Source organism: Staurois parvus, unplaced genomic scaffold, assembly GCF_062004578.1.
Source record: "Staurois parvus isolate SC_StPar_1 unplaced genomic scaffold, SC_StPar_1.0 ptg000153l, whole genome shotgun sequence".
Taxonomy (NCBI): domain Eukaryota; kingdom Metazoa; phylum Chordata; class Amphibia; order Anura; family Ranidae; genus Staurois; species Staurois parvus.
The window spans coordinates 22680358-22700700 of NW_028317949.1; the positions used below are offsets into that span (position 1 = coordinate 22680358).

The following is a 20343-nucleotide window of genomic DNA, read 5'->3' on the forward strand; positions in this document are numbered from 1 at the left end:
AATATTTATCTCTGACATGATACATTTACATTTCTAGTGTAGCAAACACTTGCCTTTTTTGTGATTCCACATTTTAGACTATTCTACCTGGTTATGTTTACATATTATTCTGCTGCTGGACAATTTTTACCAAGCAATACCTAAGGGCTTTAGTTCTGATATTTTTTAAAAATTGTGTACATGGGGATACACCAGGAGGTTGTGGTGTACGTGGGGTGAAATTATGTGCGGTTTTAGATTCACAGTGCTTTTTTTTCTAAGGATAAAGAGAGAGGCTGAGAAATATTGTTGACTCTTTAATAGTATGTCAGCAACAACTTTCTGGTGCCTTCTAAGCCAGCTGCTCTAAATTCAAAGGTCAAACAGGGCATTATGGTTACAAAGAAGTCAGTTTTGTGAATTTCCACATTAATTTGCACAACTGCAAATATTCAAACCCACTGGATCCATTATGAACACATGGTAGTGGCCAAGCCAAACCTCATCGTCAAGTATGATGATACTGTGTAAGACAAGTTCCACCACTTGCGTCATGCAACTGTTTTAATAAGAAGTTATACTACAATGTTTTAATAGCATGCTGTCTGTTTGATATGTAGGATTATTTTTCAGCTCTATAGACCACCAATAAGAAAGAGGAGAGATAGTTTTGTGTTTCTTGAGCACCCTTTTCCCTACTGTTCTCTTGATGAACTTAGCCAAAATACTCAGAAATGGACAGAGTAAAAAAAAAACAAAATAAGAAAAAAGTTAAAGTACTTTGTACATTTTGGAGCTTGGAGCTGTTCTGTCTAACCCTGTTGCTCTAAGCACCATCCAACTTTCCATTAGGGTAAACACATCCCTGCCAAAAGGCCAAATGTGCAATCAGGTATAAGTGCTTTTAAAAGAGCGTTCCCAGTTTTGGGGGCCCTTTTTAAATTACTCCCTCCTGCTGTTGTGCTGGTGAGCTGGTAGCATGGCAGAGGACCGCTTGCTTGCTGCCCTTTTACTGATAGGGATACCAGTTCATATAGCCGGTGGGTGTCCATGCTGGTTTACAATGTGGCAGTGCGAATGTAAGTGACACAGGGTTTGTACAAACAGGTATGTAGAGTGCAAGGCTCCCGAATATCAGTTCTGAGCAGAGAAATGTGGTTTTTCACCTTTGTCCGGGTTTTGTAATTACTGAATTAGGGGCTGGAGCTTGGAGACTCCAAAGTGCTTTGGGAGGGAAGCAGTCTCCAACCTAGTGTTTGGGTTTTACCAGTAACCAGCAGGTCGAGTGTGCAGGTGTTCACAGCCCTTATAATCTAGGACCTGACAAGAGTTCATGGCTCCACCCAAGAGACAGGAGGTATCTATGCAGGGATCAGGAGGACCCCAATCTTTCCCCAGGAGTCAGAGAGGCTACATGGGACAGCCAGAGTGTGTGTGTCTGCACAGTTCAGGAGCAGACAAGGAGCTAGAAGAGAACCAAGGTGTGTACAGGAACACTGAGGTGCTGTGTTTGATGGGCTAGAGAACCAAGGCAACAGGCCTAAGCAGCAGCAGTGCTGCTAGAGAAAGTCATGAGGTTGAAGTTGTTTATGTTCGTGTTGATGGTGGAAACCCCTGCATGGGAAACAGCATTTCTGGAGCGGACTGAACTCACTGAGAAGCACTACCATTGAGCTATAAACACCCCAATCATCCAGGGGTGGACTGACCATTTTGAAACTCGGGCACTGCCCGAGGGCCCGGGGTCAGTAGGGGGCCCCATGAGATGCCCCTGGTACCTTTTTCATAGGATTTTTTGAGTTTGGGCAAGGACACAGGGGCCCCATGATCCCCTATTGCCCGGGGGCCCCATGAGTTGTCAGTCCGCCCCTGAAACCATCACAACAAACTATAATCTGCAGCATAAGCTCATCATTGAACTTTCTATATTGGCTACATTGGCTAGTTTGTAAAAACATAAAAGGATCCTTTACATTTTAAAGCATGTAAAGGATCCTTTTATGTTTATAAAACCTAGTGTAGGTTTATTTTAAGATCAGAAATTTGCATGAAAATCCTGAGAACAAACAGCGCACTGTCAAGTCATCTATGTATCAGATTATTTTATAGACATGAGATGAGCAAAGAAAATATATTCCTCTTGTGTAAGCGAAGCCACTAATTATGAAAAATAATTAATCTATGGTATATTAAATACTGCACAGCAAACAAAACCATCGTGTTTCTTTTCCCTGGAGCTCCAATTTCAGAAAGAATAGCACAGACAGACCCTGTGTCCTTGTAACTCATCAGAATTAAAGATCCAATAAGTTTTCCAGATAAAACTTGCTGCTCAGATGGTAGGGATGTACATTTATGTACAATATAATCTCTCTACAATTAGTAATCTGCCAGCAGTCTAAAGCAAACAAAAAAAAAAATGTAACTAGCTGATGCTAATAACGACAGCATTCTCCCGGAGTACTGTAATTCCTAATTAATAATGATTTAAAAGGCCAGCCCAGATGCATTGTTTATTTGCATAAAAGGATATGCAACATTAAAAGGCTTGAGCATCTAATTAGGTACAGAGAGCATCCAATTAATCTCGGATATATAAAGAAAGGTTACAGGGCTCTCTTATATCACAGCTTATATGCATGTTGTTTGTCAGCCTAATGAAACAAGCTACCTGCCGCAAGACCATCCAAAGAGAATTTGTAAAGGGTTCTCTGTAATTTGATTTTAAGACTCGACGAGAATACATACAACATGGTCTTTGATCAATATATAATTCATTTAAATATGAGAATATTGAGTTGATTTCTTCTTTTTTTTTCATCATAATGGAGCGCGGTCAATGCATCCTGAGATTTTTCACTTGTGAATGACTTCTTACATAAGTCTCCGAGGGCTTGCTCAGTGATTCAGCTTGGAGGGGGTGGGATGCGAGAGGAGGGAGAATAGCAGATTGAAGCACAGATGCTGATTGGTGTGTCTTTTTGAAATTCTCTTGTTCAGCTCTCAGTGAAAGTTGCTTGCCCTCACAAGTGACAATTCAAGTTTTCCTAATTTAAGAGAGTGAAAGGAAGCACAGTTGCTTTACAGTAACTAAAAGGTTTATATCACTGGGATGCTAAGTGGACTGAACAGCACTTTATCAAAGAATCTGGACCAAAGGAGAAAAAAGAGGTATGTTCCTGTTAATATCATTATGTCAATGATGTAATATAGAAAGTAGTCTTTTGATTTAAAGTATATGCATTTTTATGTATATATATATATATATATATATATATATAAATATTCTGGAATTTATTTTTAATGCCGTGACAAATAGGTTGTTTAAAATATACTCTAGCTCAGTAAATTAAAAAATGTATGCACATTGAATATGCAGATGCTGCTGAGTCAAAAACAAACTGTTAATAGTTGCTTCTCATTAGAATTATCATGAGCAAAAGTTGGCAGTATTAAAACTGTGCAGTATTCAACAATACCCCTCAGGGTGCGTACAGAAAAAGCCCCAAAGGCCAAGAGTTTTGTCACATCACAGCCATAACATGCTGTAGTTTGCCTTTTAGTTGTCTAATGTAATGCTTGCCACATACAGGCTGATTGATTAGCTGATGGCACGAATATGTATGCTTACTAAACTCCATTAGCAAAATGATGACAAACTACTTAATATCTCCCAATGGTATACTATAACCCTACTTGTAGAAAATTAACTGCATACTGGACATTTTTTTTGCCATTTGCAAAAATAATTTGCAAAAGTAGCTATCATGCCAAGTTGTGAAAGAAGTGCTTTTGCCACGTAAAGAATGGGCATAAATTAGATTTTCTGTCATTTGGAAGAGACATATGTACGCCCATGGCCTTCTTAACACTCCTATCTACAAACATGTTTTGCAAATGCAATGTAAAGTGTAATTGCCAAGAAAGGTTAATTAGGACACTTCCATCACTGACCTGTCTGTAAACTGAAACTGGTTGCAATAGGTTACTGCACTATACATATTGCCACTGCTGTTTGTATGGTCCATGGTGGCTTTAGGACTCTAGAACTGCTGTAAAACTTTCTGCTGAACTTTTCCAGCTAGATGAATGACTTACAAATAGAAAGAAATGGAGGAATTGCACTTCCACTTAAAATAAGTAATGTGCTGGCAAGTCGTGGACAAATGATTCTAAGCCGACTTTATTAATAACTAGATTACTATGCATCCCTGCCTTATTTAATAAGACGTTAAAGAGTCTTCTAGCCGCATTTTTTTTCGCTGGGTTTAATTTCCTTCTCACCTTTTGTGACAGCATGATGGAAAAGGTTGTTTCAGCTATCTTTACCAAGCCTGAATAATGAGGCTGATTGTTTTCCATTCATGTACACATAATGTCGATTTACTATGCTGAGAGGGGAGAAAACACTTCTCCTGAAATACTAATTGGGATTAGAGATGTTGCATGGCTAGAGGGAATGTTTGAGAGCAGACATCCCACTTACATTACACCCTATTACTTTAGAGATTCAAATATTGCAGAGCGGAAATGCTCTTTATGTGTGCACTGTACTCAAATCAAATAAGCACGTCATTACTTTCTTTTATGTATATATGTGCTTTTGACTATGAACCTAAGCTCCAAGGCAGAAATTAATGAGAAACCATTGCTTCACTCCTATGCAGAAATGCAGTTTATTAATTGGATTCATTTCAAATAGCTGCAGGGAAATTGGGATGGGTGTCTGTTTTGTATTTTCCACACACTCTCTAACAAGGTATCAATGAGGTTGTCCCTTTTCATTTACAAAAGCAAAGGACCCATCTGAATACAGTACAAAGCAGCAGTGCTGTTGGCTGTGTGAATAGAGGAGGACTGGGTACTTGCAAGGGGTGATCATGTCATAGCATCTCTTTGAAGCAGATTCACTGTTCTAAAACAGTCTCTTAGCATAGAGGGGAACACATCAAGTTTCCATGCCAAGTGCCCATTCACACACTGCTGCCTCTGCTGAGCTCTCACACACAACTTAGAGAGTCATTTTTTCCTAAAGAACAAAGACTTTGGAAAGTTTGGTATTTTGAAAAAGAAAGAGACTGTTCCTTGTGTCGATATATTGAGACAAAGCAACAGACTATTCTACACATTTATTCGGAATTTCAAATCTGGCAATGTAAAAATGCAAATGCGATAAACCTTTTAATCTATTTTACATGTAATTTCTCCTACACCACATTTCTTGTCAAGATTAGTCTAGGCTTTTCTAAGAGTAATTACATACAAGTGTTAATGCTTCCTAATGCAACTTCATAGAGTTTTGCCATGTAGCTACTTGCTGCCCTAGAGCAATGATATTTGATATAAGAAGACTCAGTCATTCACTTATTTCACCAGCTTTGTCAACAGAATACTTATTGGTTTTTAATATTAAGTTTGTGTATTTTGAAAAAAAAGTTACGTTTCACATTGTATGATGTGTCACCTCATCTGTGGGTTCTGGGTTCTTATCAAAGTACAGTTGCATTGCATTTTTTTCACATCTCATGAAGACATGTCAATTCAAAACCTGATGTTGCAACTCCCAGAATCCTTTCTAATCTAGACCACTAGACCATTGTTTCTCAACCGGTTTTCAGTCAAGGCACCCTCTAAAATTATGGACAATTTCAAGACAACCTCTAAAATTATAGACAGTCCCGAGGCACCCCATTCTAAAATGTAAAAAAATATTCTAACAGTTTTACATAACGCAGCAGCGTCCACACATGGACACCCAACGTTAGAGGTGATTTATTCTTCCAAAGCAAATATACTTTGCACACTGGTTCTGACTAGTATTACAGTGTTTCTTTCAGTTTTTCTCCATCACTGAGATAATGTGACCCCAGCACTGACAGAGAGGGGCGGGGGAGGGTCAAACTAGGATGCTGTGTAGGCAGCCAACATCCTACCAACTGATGATGTCATTGGTTGTCAGAATGCCAGTGGCTAGAAGGTTGTAATGGCGTGCAATGAAGACTGTGGCTTTGTGAAACTAAAAGTCAGCCTTCTTCTACCTGCTGGCTTGTATACAAGTTTTAGGCAACTTTTAGACATTTTGCCAGAAACCTCAGGGCACCCCAGGGTGCCTGGGCACCCTGGTTGAGGTTGAGAAATGCTGATCTATACAACCAAATTGGTTGTTAGAAAACAATGTGATCAACAAGAGATTATGTTGGCATCTTGCACTTGTAAAGCCTTTAATGAGTGGTGTATCATTGATACTTACATTTGGAACTATGCTTTTTGGCCCATGTCTGTCTCAAGAGTAGAGAACAAATCAAATATGTATGACAATTTTCAGTGTGGATGGTAAAATATGTTGACTGATGTCATAAATGATTTCTTTTGCAACTGTTTCTCCAACATGAATGTGTAGTGTATACAAGTAATCATTATACACAGTAAGGTGCTTAACACATCCTTGATTGTGAAAAGGGAGCAATTTTGTCAAAGAAAACAAAAGTTATTAGGTCTTGTTAAAACAACGCTAGTCTGTAGAGTAGTCCGTACAACAAGTTTTTACAAAGCAATAGCAAAAACTTACAACTAGCTTCAAAAAACTTTCTTGAAGCATTTATAGTACCTTCCAGTTCCTGTTTGGGGATGTTAACAGTCATCTTAATGACAGTTATGGCTGTCACCTTAAACAATTATCTAGCAAGCTTTAGCAGGCTTGAAGCTTGTTGAAGGCCTGTTAGCAGTTTGTTGAAAGTATTAGCCAGCACTGCCATTAAAGGAGACATATGGCCACAACTTTTTTGGCCCTACTTCTCCTATATAGAGTCTGTGTGATGTCCTATGGGGAGTCTGAGTGATGTCAGCCAACAGCGGGCTTTAGCCCAGAACAAACTGTACTCCTGTGACCCATTCTCATCCATAAGTGGGCTAAAGCTCACTGTCGACTGATGCCGTTCAGCCAGTCCAGGCTCTGGAAAGATCCCAATCTTTAAAGTTGGGATCAATTCAGGTGATTGGATGGGCAGCTGGCTGTGCCAGCCTGTGCCAGCCACTTCTGCCCTTCCGTAGCATGGTGCTCCAGTGAGATCTGGAGGGGCAGAGCAGATTGCTGGTGACTGACAGTCCCCAGCTCTCTGCTAGGGGATCAGTGGTCTTTGATCGCTCAGTTCTTGTTCTTAGAAACAGTGGGGGGACAGATACAACATTGAACTGATTGCTACATCCACCTAAAGGAGTATATATATATATATATATATATATATTTTTTTTTTTTTTTTTTTTTTTATTAAAGAACCCCATACTTCTCTTTTAAAATGTTAACATACAAAAAATGGAACCGAAAGGTTCATTAAAGAAACTTCTAGATGCTGGCTAAAAGCATTGCAAACAAGTTGTAAAAGCATACAGTAATTGATGCTCCTTTTGAAGCTAAACCCTAGGTGAACATGGCCTTACTTCTCTTCTGGTCCTACAAGATTCTTTAAGATGGGGGGGAGAAACAATGGTAGGGTTAATATACAATAGGGTATTTACACAGCAAAAAAAAAAAAGTCAGATTTACTCTATGCAATACAGTGATAAACCTGGCTGTTTTTACAATTAAGCCCTTATCAATAAAACAACATTTCACACTTTTAATGAAGCAATGATCAGCCCTCTATTACATTCAATGTTAAAAATCCTTTTTGCAAATTGCAGAGTTGCCAGTCTACCAGCACAGGTCTGACAATAATCCTAGTGTGTGCTCCCTCAGTGAAAAGAATTATGGGCCATACGTGAGCTCTCAGTTTCCTTTGTATGCTAGGTGAGCATTTCCTTTAAATTAATGTAACACAGTGACTATATTGATACATAACTGTGAATACTTTGTGTTCATTAGAAATAAAATACTGTAACATCTTGTACATCTTGGATTTGCAATATAGGTAGCATCCTATTAGCAAACCCATAATCCAGTGCTGGGTATTCATCTCAGAAGAGATAATTCCTTTTTAAGCCACTTTATGCAGTTTTATTGAGGATTATGAATGTGGCTCTTGTAAAGGCATGGTTAAAATACTGTTAATTGTCACAGTTTAACACTTATCTTGGTTTTATTAACCATAATCCTCTTATCAAAATACTTGAAACAGCAATAAAACCAAAACCCATCATGTGGACTATTTTATAATGTAAATGCGGTACCGCTGACAAAACAGCACCTTTGTTTATTATGGGAAGCCGTGCACTTAAATAATCACAGTATGTGTTCTACCAGCCGCAGTGTTTTCCCATTTTTACTTATAAATCCTGAATTATAATGTGAAAGCAGATTTACCATGTTATTTTTCACTTATTTTCAGAAAAAGTACACTTTATTAAACATATGAACATTTAATCTGAAAATATTTTAAAAATGCTACAGGTGTCATCAATAAAACATGGCATGTTATTCTGGAGAGCATGTTACCCATTACAACTTTCATCTTATTTCCATTGCAGGCTGAAAATGAAAGGTTGTTGTGAGCAACCTCTCCAACTTTTGTTTTCTTCACTCTTTCAGAAAGTTCCATGCATTCTTATCCCTAAACAGCATTTCTAATTACAGAATACTTCTTTTTATATACATTTTTTCTATTAAGAAAACCTAATGATTAATGATTGCCTATGTGTGGTATGGAAAGATACATAGCTTGGTTATAGAGACCACCAGCCTCACTGAGATCATAGAGGTCTTCACGCTGCCTTAAAGAGCCAAAAGCCACATTTGTACCTATTGAAACAGTTCTATTCACTTTTAAAGTGTCACCGTGAGATTGGGGTTTTGTCCTGACAGTTAAATTGAAAAGCAGTAATTTGTCTTAAAGCCATTCATGCTTTCTGTAAGAGGTGGTTCTGGTCATTTTTGATAAAGGTGGCCTGTTTTTGTATTTGTGTTCATTGTTTAACTCATATAAACATATGACAGAATAACAGACATGTAGTAATTTCACAGTGAGAGCTGTGAAAATGTAGGAAAGACTCCCTCAAGACTTGGTTCTAGCCAGCTCAGTAGATTGGTTTAAAAAAGGCCTGGAATTTTTCTTAAATTCACAAAATATAACTGGATACTAATATTTATAGGTAAAGTTGATCCAGGGAATATCCAATAGCCTTTTTGAGGGGATCAAGAAGGATTTTTTCCCCTTCCAGAGCAATTTGGGGGTATTTTTGCCTTCCTTTGGATCAACTGTGGGTATAGGATTGTGTATATGAGGATTTTCTATTTGTGTGTGTGTGTGTATTTTTTTCTCTGTGGGTTGAACAAGATGGATTTGTTTCTTTTTTCAACCAGTCTAAATATGTAACTATATAATGATCGACATACGGCTATACAATGAATTCTGTTACTGCAATTTTCATTTTGGTTGCCTAAGTATAGTTGAAGGTATTGTACTGAAAGATTAAACTGGTATAAATTAGCAAACTGGCCTGGAATAATCCATTTGTATTAAACGTTAACTCAATACAAGGCTACATTTGTGCTCATATATATCTATCACGTGGAAGTAAGATTTGCTACCTTATTAACCATTTGCTTGACGAGCACTTTTACCCCCCCCTTCCTGCCCAGGCCAATTTTCAGCTTTCAGCGCTGTCATACTTTGAATGACAATTGTGCGGTCATGCAACACTGCACCCAAACAATATTTTTGTCTTTTTTTTGAGACATATAGAGCTTTCTTTTGGTGGTATTTGATCACCACTGGGTTTTTTATTTATTGCTAAACAACCTAAAAAAGACTGAAAATTTTGAAAAAAAAAGTTTGTAAATGTTGTAAATAAGTAATTTTTCTCCTTCACTGATGTGCGCTAATGAGTCTGCAGTGATGGGCACTGATAGGCTACACTTATGGGTACTGAAGGGCACTGATAGGCGGCACTGATAGGTGTGCATTGACAGGCATCACTTGTGGGCATTGACAGCCATCATTGATGGGTACTGAAAGACAGCGCTCACATATGGCACTGATAGGCGGCACTGACTGGCACTGATAGGCAGCACTTACTGGCACTGATAGGCAGCACTGACTGGCTCTGACAGGTGCACTGACTGGCACTGATAGTTGGCTGAAAGACAGCTCTGATGGGCACTGCCATGTGGCATTGATGGGCACTGACAGGTGGTAATGATGAGGCTACACTGATCATCAGTGCCCTGATGATCAGTGTAGATGTCCCCTCTGAGGAATGCCGCTTACCGGCTCTCCTCTCTTCACACGCTGTCAGTGTGAAGAGAGGACTGCTGATAGCCAGCATTTCCTTGTTTACATGCGATCAGCTGTGATTGGACACAGCTGATCACATCACAGAGCCGACGTCATTGGCTCTTTACTGTGATTGGTGATCCGCTGTGTCACAGGGACACAGCGCACCACCAATTGCCACGCCCTGTGCCTTTGGGGGCGTGCATATGCACTTAGAGTGGGAGGACGTCATATGACGTCCTCCCAGAACAAGAGAACCACCGCTCATCTGTCATTTCCTTATGTGGCAAGTGGGAGGCGGTTAAAGTCTGTCTGAACAAAGAAGGTCTCTACAGACAATAAACTCATTGTCCTACCTGCTTGATATTTGTGACAAGTAGATAAGCAGGTCTAATAACATATTAAAAAAAAAATGGCCATAAGCAGTGGAGAGTGGAGGATGTCCTATGCCCAGCTTCTGCCAATATTGTGCGGAGCATGAATTCCGGGACTTTTATTGTTACTTGTATACATTACACTAATCAAATTCTGTGCTTTAGTTCAAATATAAAGCTTAAGTAGCTGCTCTGAGTAAATAAGGTATATGTACCAAAATAAATCATACCTACACAGATGTCACATTGGGAGCAGTGGCTGTGTCCATGCAGTTGCTGCGTTTCAATAGACATCAATGGGACTGCCAGCACGGGGATGCATGCAACACATGTGCATCCTTATGCCGGTGAAACGCGGCCATACACAGGGCACTGTTTGAATTGCCAGATGTGAGCAAGACTCAACTTTAACTTATTTAAGTACATTAATAAGATTCCCCATCACTGTCCCCAGGCACTAAATTAGAAAATGTTAGTACATACATAGATGCTATTCCTGCTGTTAGTGAAATCAGCAGGAATATCAATTTACACTGCCTGTCTATGCAGGGTCTACCCTGTGTTTTTCTGTTCTGGTGCTTCCAGGTTCCTAAGCAAGTGCTGAGCCGCAGCAATTATTTTCTATGGCCAGGCTAATTTTAAGTGCAGGAGCATTCTGGAAGAGTAGAAGCAGTGCAGTAGAAAAACACTCTGCTGGCCCAGGCAGGTCAAGGTTTATAAACTGGCATTTGCTGGGATTTACAAAATCAAAGCAGAAGGCAGAATCTGGGGTGTGAAACCTGGTACCACTTGGAAAATTCAAACTGAGCATGTTTACAAATGGAAAAGAAGAGGTTACTTTTATTAAATATATTTCTAAAACTGTCGCAGGTATACCGATTAAGCAAGTGAAATGTTATGCAATTCTCAACAATTCATGCAATAGTCCTGCTTGGCCCTGCTCATTCAACTTTCATTGACTCCTTGTTGGTCAGTTAAGCTGCCCATTACATCAGAAGACCAATAGGGAGTAAGTGACAAAGAACAAGGTACAGGAAAAGTCAATATTTAATATACAGTAGCTTCATCAACTTATATCTTCCAATGTACTGACTTTGACATGAAAAAATGTACAATATGGTAAAATGTCCCACCATTTAGACTGTTTTTGCCAACATCCCAATATATAAAAACCAAGAAAAAATATTCTCCTGGGACTTTATATGGCAAAAACTATAATGAGTATACAAAATAAAACTATAATGTTTATTACACAAAATAGCGCAATAGAACGAATCAAAGGATTCGATATAGTGAATTACAATACAGTTCATAGTTCACATATAGAGCATACACAGTGTGCATAAAACCTTGCAGTCTGTAATACATTAACTGGCAAAAGGGTTAGCAGCAAAAAATAACTTATACAGTGCTGTTGTCCAGAAAACGTTCAATGCGTATCGTAACTCATGTTTCCTTCTTCAGGGGCAAAATATGTCAGGTACGTTGCACCACCTCGGATAGCAAGTGACAGATATTCATAAAAAATTGAATGAGGATGCTCTCCAAGTGACATGACAGGGAGAGGGCAGGCAGAGACGCCCCGATGAACCATCCACCAACAAGGCCCACATTACAGCAGCTAATAAGGGGATCAATTTTACCTCTGTAGTATCACATGGAGCCACCTAAGGTTTATCCACCCTTTTGAAGTCACTGAAACTTGAAGGGAAATCCAATATTTTGAACTGCCACAAAAACAACAGCAGGGTTGAAATCATCCAGTGAGGACACCCTTTCTTATGACAACTATCTAAATGGGAATTTACTCCCACTTCCCGTGGTGTCTAAAGGACAGGAAGTAAAGGAAAATGGCACACAGATGGCAAACAAGAAACCCAAGAAAAGTTAAAACATTTCCCATACCATCCAACATAAAAATATAAGTTAGGGCTTTAGATATACAGTACTTAAATCATTGACAACTCCCATCCAAGTAGAAAATCATGTTTAAGTTAGTTCATTGCAACCCCAGTATTGTTTTGCATGCTGCTGCATTTTTACCAGTTCACCCTCTGACTTCAGCATTTGATCTTTCTTCCTTTTGATCAACTTCCCTTTAGAAACTCATCATTTGATCTTAAAATAATGAATGATAAAAGAAAAACATAACTTACTGAAAAGTATGAAGTACAGATTGTAGCTCATTCACAGCAAAGACGGGGACTGACATGTGTAGTGGGATTAACCTTTTTACTGCCCTAGTTTGTTTTTGATCTCAACCTTGTTTTACCCAAATAACCTTCCAGTCAGTAGAAGCTTTATCTGCATTTTAAATATTTACATTTTATAATTTCTTTGCTGTTTTGAATAAAGGAGACTCATTTGTGAAGGGGAACTTAAGTAGAACTGTTGTATGGAAAGATCTTCTATATAAGTTACAGTTGTTTAAACAGAACCAGAAAAATAGGTTGCTTAAATAAGCCATGAGCATGAGTGGTTTTCATAGAGACTAAGGTTGGCCATAGTAGTATAAAGGATTCCTGTGCACATCACTGTACAATAATCTTAAAATATAACTGATGGCAACACTTTTCTTTACTTTTAGATCAGAGTGGAGAGGGATTAGAACACCTGTCAGGTTTTTTTTTTTGCAGTTTCTGCCCCCATTTGGGAGATTCAACTTCTTTATTTATCTTGTTTACTGTTATCATGGAAAGTAAAAGTGAAAGACAATCCCATATTTCAGGCTGTCACCAGAACAGAAAGAGAAGCAAAATCTTCCAGTGGGGACACTCATTTTGTTAACCTTGGTGTCAACTATGGATTCTCTTACTTTGGAGGGATGTCCTCTTGCTTCCTGTTTTGGCTATGGGGCAGAAAGTAAAGGAAAATGTACCCAATGGAACACAGATTGAAAAAAAACCAGACAGGGGTTATAACGTCCCTTACTATATTCAAAAGTAAACGTTTTACCTTTTGTTCTATTTTAAATGAGGAATAGCACCACTGTATCCTACTCTACCTTAGTAAGGTAGTGCAAGGGCAGAAGCAGCTATTCAGGATGAAGAGGACAAGAGCATAAGATCACATGGGGGAAGGAAAGTAGCAGGGGCAGACTGACAACTCATGGGGCCCCCGGGAAATAGGGGATTATGGGGCCCCTGTGTCCTTGCCCAAACCCAAAAAAGCTTATGAAAAAGGTACCAGGGGCATCTCATGGGGCCCCCTACTGACCCCGGGCCCTCAAGCAGTGCTCGAGTTTCCAAATGGTCAGTCCGGCCCTGGAAAGAAGTGAAAAGATTTAAGAAGCCTGTTCTACGCTTGCTTCATGTATAGGGACGTAGTATGGATGGTGCACTTTAGTATTGTCTCCCTGTTGAGTAGTGTTTGGGCACTCTTCAATTGATGGAGCTTCGTCTGTTCGGCTTTATTTTGGCAAAATACACACACTGTATTTCCAAAAGTATTTGGACACCCCTTTAAATCAATGGATTCAGGTGTTCCAATCACCTCCATGGCCACAGGTATATACAATCAAGCACCTAGTCATGCAGACTGCTTCTACAAACATTCTTGAAAGAATGGGTCGCTCTCAGGAGCTCAGTGAATTCAAGCGTGGTACCATAATAGGTGGCCACCTGTGCAATAAGTCCATCCGTGAAATTTCCTTGCTACTAAATATTCCACGGTCAACTGTTAGTGGTATTATAACAAAGTGGAAGCAACTGGGAACAACAGCAACTCAGCCAACAAGTGGTAGGCCATGTAAAACGACAGAGCGGTGTCAGCGCATGCTGAAACTCACAGTGTGCAAAAGTCGCCAACTGTCTGTAGAGTCAATAGCTAAAGACCTCCAAACTTCATGTGACCTTCAGATTAGCACAACAACAGTGTGTAGAGAGCTTTATAGAATGGGTTTCCATGGCTGAGCAGCTGCATCCAAGCCTTACATCAAGTGCAATGAAACACGTCAGATGTAGTGGTGTAAGGCACACCACCACTGGACTCTAGAGCAGTGGAGATGTGTTCTCTGGAATGATGAATCACTCTTCTCTGTCTGGAAATCTGATGGACACATGTCTGGGTTTAACGGTTTCCAGGAGAACGGTACTTACCTGACTACATTGTGCCAAGTGTAAAGTTTGGTGGATTATGGTGTGGGGTTGTTTTTCAGGGGTTGGGCTTGGCTCCTTAGTTCCAGTAAAGGGAACTCTTAAGACGTCAGCATACCAAGACCTTTTGGACAATTTCATGCTCCTAACTTTGTGAGAAGAGTTTGGGGATGGCCCCTTCCTGTTCCAACATGACTGCACACCAGTGCACAAAGCAAGGTCCATAAAGACATGGTTGAGTGAGTTTGGGGTGGAGGAACTGCATGCACAGAGTCCCGACCTCAACCCAATAGAACACCTTTAGGATGGATTAGAGCGGAGACTGTGAGCCAGGCCTTCTCGTCCAATATCAGTGCCTGACCTCAGAAATCCATGACACACTCCTAAACTCCTTGTGGACAGCCTTTCCAGAAGAGTTGAAGCTGCAAAGGGTGGGCCAACTCAATATTGAACCCTACAGACTAAGACGGAGATGCCATTACAGTTCATGTTCGTGTAATGGCAGGCATCCCAATACTTTTGGCAATATAGTATATATATATATTACTGGAAAGCAGTACTAATTCAGATACCAGCTTTGTTGAAAGAAGCTTTTATTCTCTTATTCACATGTCCTACTGTTCAACTACAGGGTTTTATAAAACCTTGACTGCTAACAAAATTAGCAAATGTGTAATAAAACATATAAAGGGCCTCTATGATGACTTGGTGGTGAGGTCTCACGGGGCTTTCCTGTTCTTCATGTAGTGGCATCTAAAATCCAGAGGTGTGAATACAGCAACTGCAACTTACATCTGTATTTTACATTCAAATGGTATATGGTAAAAATCTACTAACTCACATATCATTCTGTGCTTAATTGCTGTACATAACCACTGATTATATTTATACAAAGAGAGGGTGCAGCGCTAATAGATTCAGCAGTATTAAAGTATCAATCCAAATCCATATATAAAGTGACAAAGTGCAAATATATAGGCCACTGTATGGTGGTCAAAAGTGCTAAAGAGTGTAAACTCAATTTAAACAGTCCAGAAAGAAGAGGTGCTCTTGAGATTCCCAATAATCTCTGGATGTCCAGTGATACAGACCATGAATCTGGTAGTAAATAATAAGAATGTGCACTCATCAGATACGCATTTTAAATGCGCATAAATAGTAGTAAGCCTCTGGTCATCCAGATGTCATCAAAGAATGGGTCTGGTCAAATCAGATCAGGTTAATCCTTATTCCCTGGCAGTATTAATGCTCTTAGGGGTTCTCCACTTAATGGATGCAACCTACTCACAGGGGGTCCCCTCACACGGATGTAGATGCTTCTGTGAATGTGATTGGCTCCCACAGGAGCTCATAGTGAGAAGCTTGACTTACTTTCTCCTGAGTTCCTGGCAAAGTCCTTTCATAATTTTGTTCAGAAACATGTTCATTCTCATACACTAAGCTACTTGGAGCCTCCCTCCAGGTTCAGCCTCTCCTGGTGTTTTAAGACTCAGATACGTGCAAGTAAACCTTCTGGGTGTTGGGGTGTGAGCAATGTTGCTTAGGCTGACCATATACTATACAACATTCTTGTTTTCTGACCAGTTTATGCCCAATTTCCTTTAGATTTACCATCCACTATGTAGTGCAAGGTTCTGCCCGATTAGTTGCAATTGAAAGTGTTTAGGTTTGACCTCACATTTTATGGTTTTTGGTAAATCCAAAGCAAAACTATCAAGAAAACTGCATAATGTATGGCTAGCCTTAAACAGCAGCAGTATTGTACAGGTGTGGTATTAGAAAGCTCTGCAATGTCACCATTGGTCTCTCTCTTGGGTCTTTCCTGTCTTGTTTAGGCTTGATTATATTTAGTCGTACACTTTCCAACTGTTATTTTCCAGTACAGGTTGGAATCTGACTGATTGCCATGGGGCAACACAGATAGGCACACATCGATAAATGAGGCCAACTAGGAACTTTAACATTTGTGTATCATGCTACAGAGTAAATTATGAAGCAGAATTCAACAGCACAATACTGTTTTAAACATTTTACAGCACAATTGATTGTTTTTACCACAGTCAGCAATAGCACAGGATTCACCATGCTGAGATGTGAGACTTGGTGTCAGCAGGTAAGCCGGAGCATCAAGAGCTGAAAATGTATTCAGGAGAGACAAAAAAGAAAAATGCAAAATATTATTGATCAGCAGATTGCCTGGTTCTCTGTACTTGTCACCACTGTGTCAAATGACACACAGATGCTAAGACAGCATTTCTTGTGAACTATGGCTTTTTAATAATATATGCTATCACATGCAGAGCCGTTGTAATTATCTACTGGTCTACATTTGTTGCATCGATTTTACAGCGTTCTGACTGCAATTTTATAAGTTAAAGCTAATACTGTCAATGGTTTCCTGAATGATTTAAATATTAGTGATATATTATGATTTGACTGTAAAAGACTGCAACGTTTAGTCTGAGAGATGAATAAAACCTTTTTTGTGGGAAATGTGAAATAGCGTTTCCCATACTTTATTTGAATGTATATCACTAACAGATTGTTTGTGGTGCCCAAGTGGCATCTGCTCAGTAAACATTATGGCACTGCTGAACCCCTCCAGCAATTTTCAGCCACTTGCTGGCTACCTGTACTCATTCCAGCATAGGCTGGATCCAGGATCTGATAACAGACTATGCATAAGCACTGAGTGTTGGTATGGCGCCATGTAATTTTCACCAGGTGGGGGACCTGAGAAGAAGAGGATCAGGGCTGTTCTGTGCAAAACCATTACACAGAGCAGGTAAGCATGACATGTTTGTTATGTTTTGTTTTTTTTAAAAAGTCGAACATTTATTATCGCTTTAAGCATTCCAAGCTGAGGAGCACTGCTCCACAAACCAAAACCTGTCCTTTACTGCAGATTCTCCAGGTGCCAGCAAAATAGCCTGGCCATGCTCCCAATCCCAAGTAACAGTACAACACAAGCAACATTCTAAAGAAGTAACCTCTTGATAAAACTTTTATTGTGACCTTAATCAGCATACAGCATGTCCCTGCCCAGGGAGTCGGGACTGTGCCTGAAAACATTTCTGATCAATTTCAGAGTCCCAAAGACAGGCTCTGTGTCCTCTTATCAACATACAACAAAGAGGTCTGGCCTTAAATTCTTCATATAGTTTACAACTGATAATGAAATCTTCCAGCACCGTATAGACAGGGTTTATTGCTCAACTGCCCAGCCCCCTGAACAATGTATTTTTTTTTTTCATACTGGCGTTTTCAGTAAAAGACCACTAAAATGGTAAGCAACATCTCACTACTACTCTTGATATATTTTAGGTCTTATTGTCTACCCTAAGGTATTATACTTTTTTATTTTTTCAAGACAGATAGATCTTTTTCCTGATAGTGAGTCTGGATACACATTCTTCTTTATTTATGGGGATAAATAGGATAAATGCATTTTACCAACAAAGTCTGCTTATTAAAATTATATCACAGCAGGGAGAAAAAGCAGACAGTAAAGCAAAAGCAGCACATATTACACACATTACACATTGGTAGGCACACAGTTATCCCTTTGATTGGCCCTAGATGTTAACCCCTTCCCAGCCATTGTCAGTAGTACAGTGATAGTGTACAGTATTGTATCTGATCAATGTATTAGTGTCACTAATGATGTCAGTGTCAATTAGTTGGTTAGTGTACCTCTCACCCAGCGTTAGCTAGTGCCAGATTGCCCGCCACACTATCACAGTCCCAGTATAAGTCACCGATCACCGCCATTAGCAGTATGTTATAGCTGTGTAAATTCCAGTATATATATATATATATATATATATATATACACATACATACACATACATACATACACACACACATATATACACACACACACAACAGTTTGTAGACACTATATCTTTTGCACAAATCAAATGATATACATTTATTGGCATTTTTTTTATCAAATATACATAGCAGAATACATTTTGGCCTAAATTTATGAAGAAATATGACTTTATTTTTTTTTATTGAATAGGTTTCATAAAAGATAGTAAAATATATATTTTTTCCCACAATATGCAGTCTTTTTTCATCTATAACACACAAAAAAAAATTAAAACCCAGTGGTGATCAAATATACCCTAAAGAAAGTTGTATTTGTGTGACAAAAGTGCAAAAAAATTAATTTGCTTCCATTGTTGCGTGACTGAGCAATTGCCAGTCAAAGTAGCGTAGTGCTGAATAGCAAAAAATGGTCTGCACGTGAAGGGGGTACAACCTTCCAGAGCTCAAGTGGTTAATCACATAAGGAGGGGGACTCAGAGGCATAGCTGGGGGAGCAGGAGAGTACATATGTACCTGGGCGCCAAGGTACAGGGGCACCAAATAGAGGCTTACAACCAGGGGCGTATTTGCCGCGAGGCTAACAAGGCGTTTGCCTAGGGTGGCACTTTTTAGGAGGGGGCGGCGTGGTGCCGCCTCCCTTCTTCCAATGGAAGGGACACTTAGTACAGGGGCGGGCAGTGGACCGCTGTGTCTTACCTGGCTCCGTGTCCCAGTCCCACGACGATCCAGTCCAGGAGGCACTGCTGGAGGAGGGGTAGAGAGGTCTGCAGGTCCAATGTCTTCTTTTCCCTGGACGCGATGTGTGGGCGGGATGACATGCCGCCCCTGTCATCTGACCACACCCTCAGGATCACTGGACGGCCTATGGCAGCTTGTACCTCCCTCTGCAAGCTCCGCCTCCTTGTTTGTGATTGGGCACCAGAACTGTAGCTCAGGAAAGGCACACAGGCGGACAATCACCTACGAGGAGACGGAGCTTGGAGAGGAGGAGCTGAGCGGTAGTGCGAAGATCGAGTGAGGGAGCGGCCGGAGCAAGTGAAGAAGACAGCTGACCGGTAAGTGTGCCGTGCAGATGGTGCTGCTGCAACCAGGTATGCTGGCTGTGGATGGGAGAGGGAAGGAGCCCAGGCTGGAGCAGGGGTCAGCAAGGTAAGTGTCATTGGTGTCAGTGGGAGGAATAGTGCCCATCATTGGTGTCACTGATGTGATTAAACGGGGAGGGGGGCTGGGGCGCCAATTTTATAGTTCATCCCCGGGCATAAAATATCCTAGCTACGCCTCTGGGGGGACTACATTTGATTGAACTATAATGTTTAACGCTCCTTTTCCTTGGTTATGTCAGATTTGGTGCAACTGCAGTAAAACAAGACCTGAAGCTGTAGGACATGTTTAATTGCATCTATTTTTAAATACACGCATGGCAATGTATAGTACAATATTGTGCAACATCTTTTTTTAACATGGTCCTTGTTTGTATTTCAAACCCTCTGAGTCCTTGCCTTTGAAAGTTTTAAAAGACATTCATGCATAATAACTGTATTACTTCTGACAATGCCTTAGACATTTTTTGCAAAAATTATGGCAATCATATTAACCACAAAGCACAGGAGACTAAAAAGTTCATCTTTCAGTGTGAAAGAAATTACATCTGCCACTTGATTTCTATTGGATAATGAACCAGTAACTGGTCCATTTACATCTATATTTCTTAAATGACAAGTCACATTATAAGCAGCTTAGACACTGAAAACAGAATACTCCAGCATAGTTGCAAACAAACATAAAATTGCAGCGATTGTTGTGCTTCCTGCTGAGCTGTTTTATCCAAAGGTTTTGGAATTCTGCTTTGAAACA

The 20343-nt window shown here is 39.9% G+C and overlaps 1 protein-coding gene across 3 annotated transcripts in view; it reads left to right on the plus strand.

Annotated features, from left to right (window-relative positions):
* CDH20 (cadherin 20) overlaps positions 1-20343 on the plus strand; it is a 472975-nt gene that overhangs the window by 319243 nt on the left and 133389 nt on the right. The window contains exon 1 of one of the 3 annotated variants that reach the window (XM_089674849.1): positions 2998-3150. The exons of the other annotated variants lie outside the window; for them this stretch is intronic. The gene's annotated coding sequence lies outside the window, so the exon portion shown is untranslated. Of the gene's footprint in view, positions 1-2997; positions 3151-20343 lie in introns of those variants that run through there. 3 annotated transcript variants of the gene reach the window in all.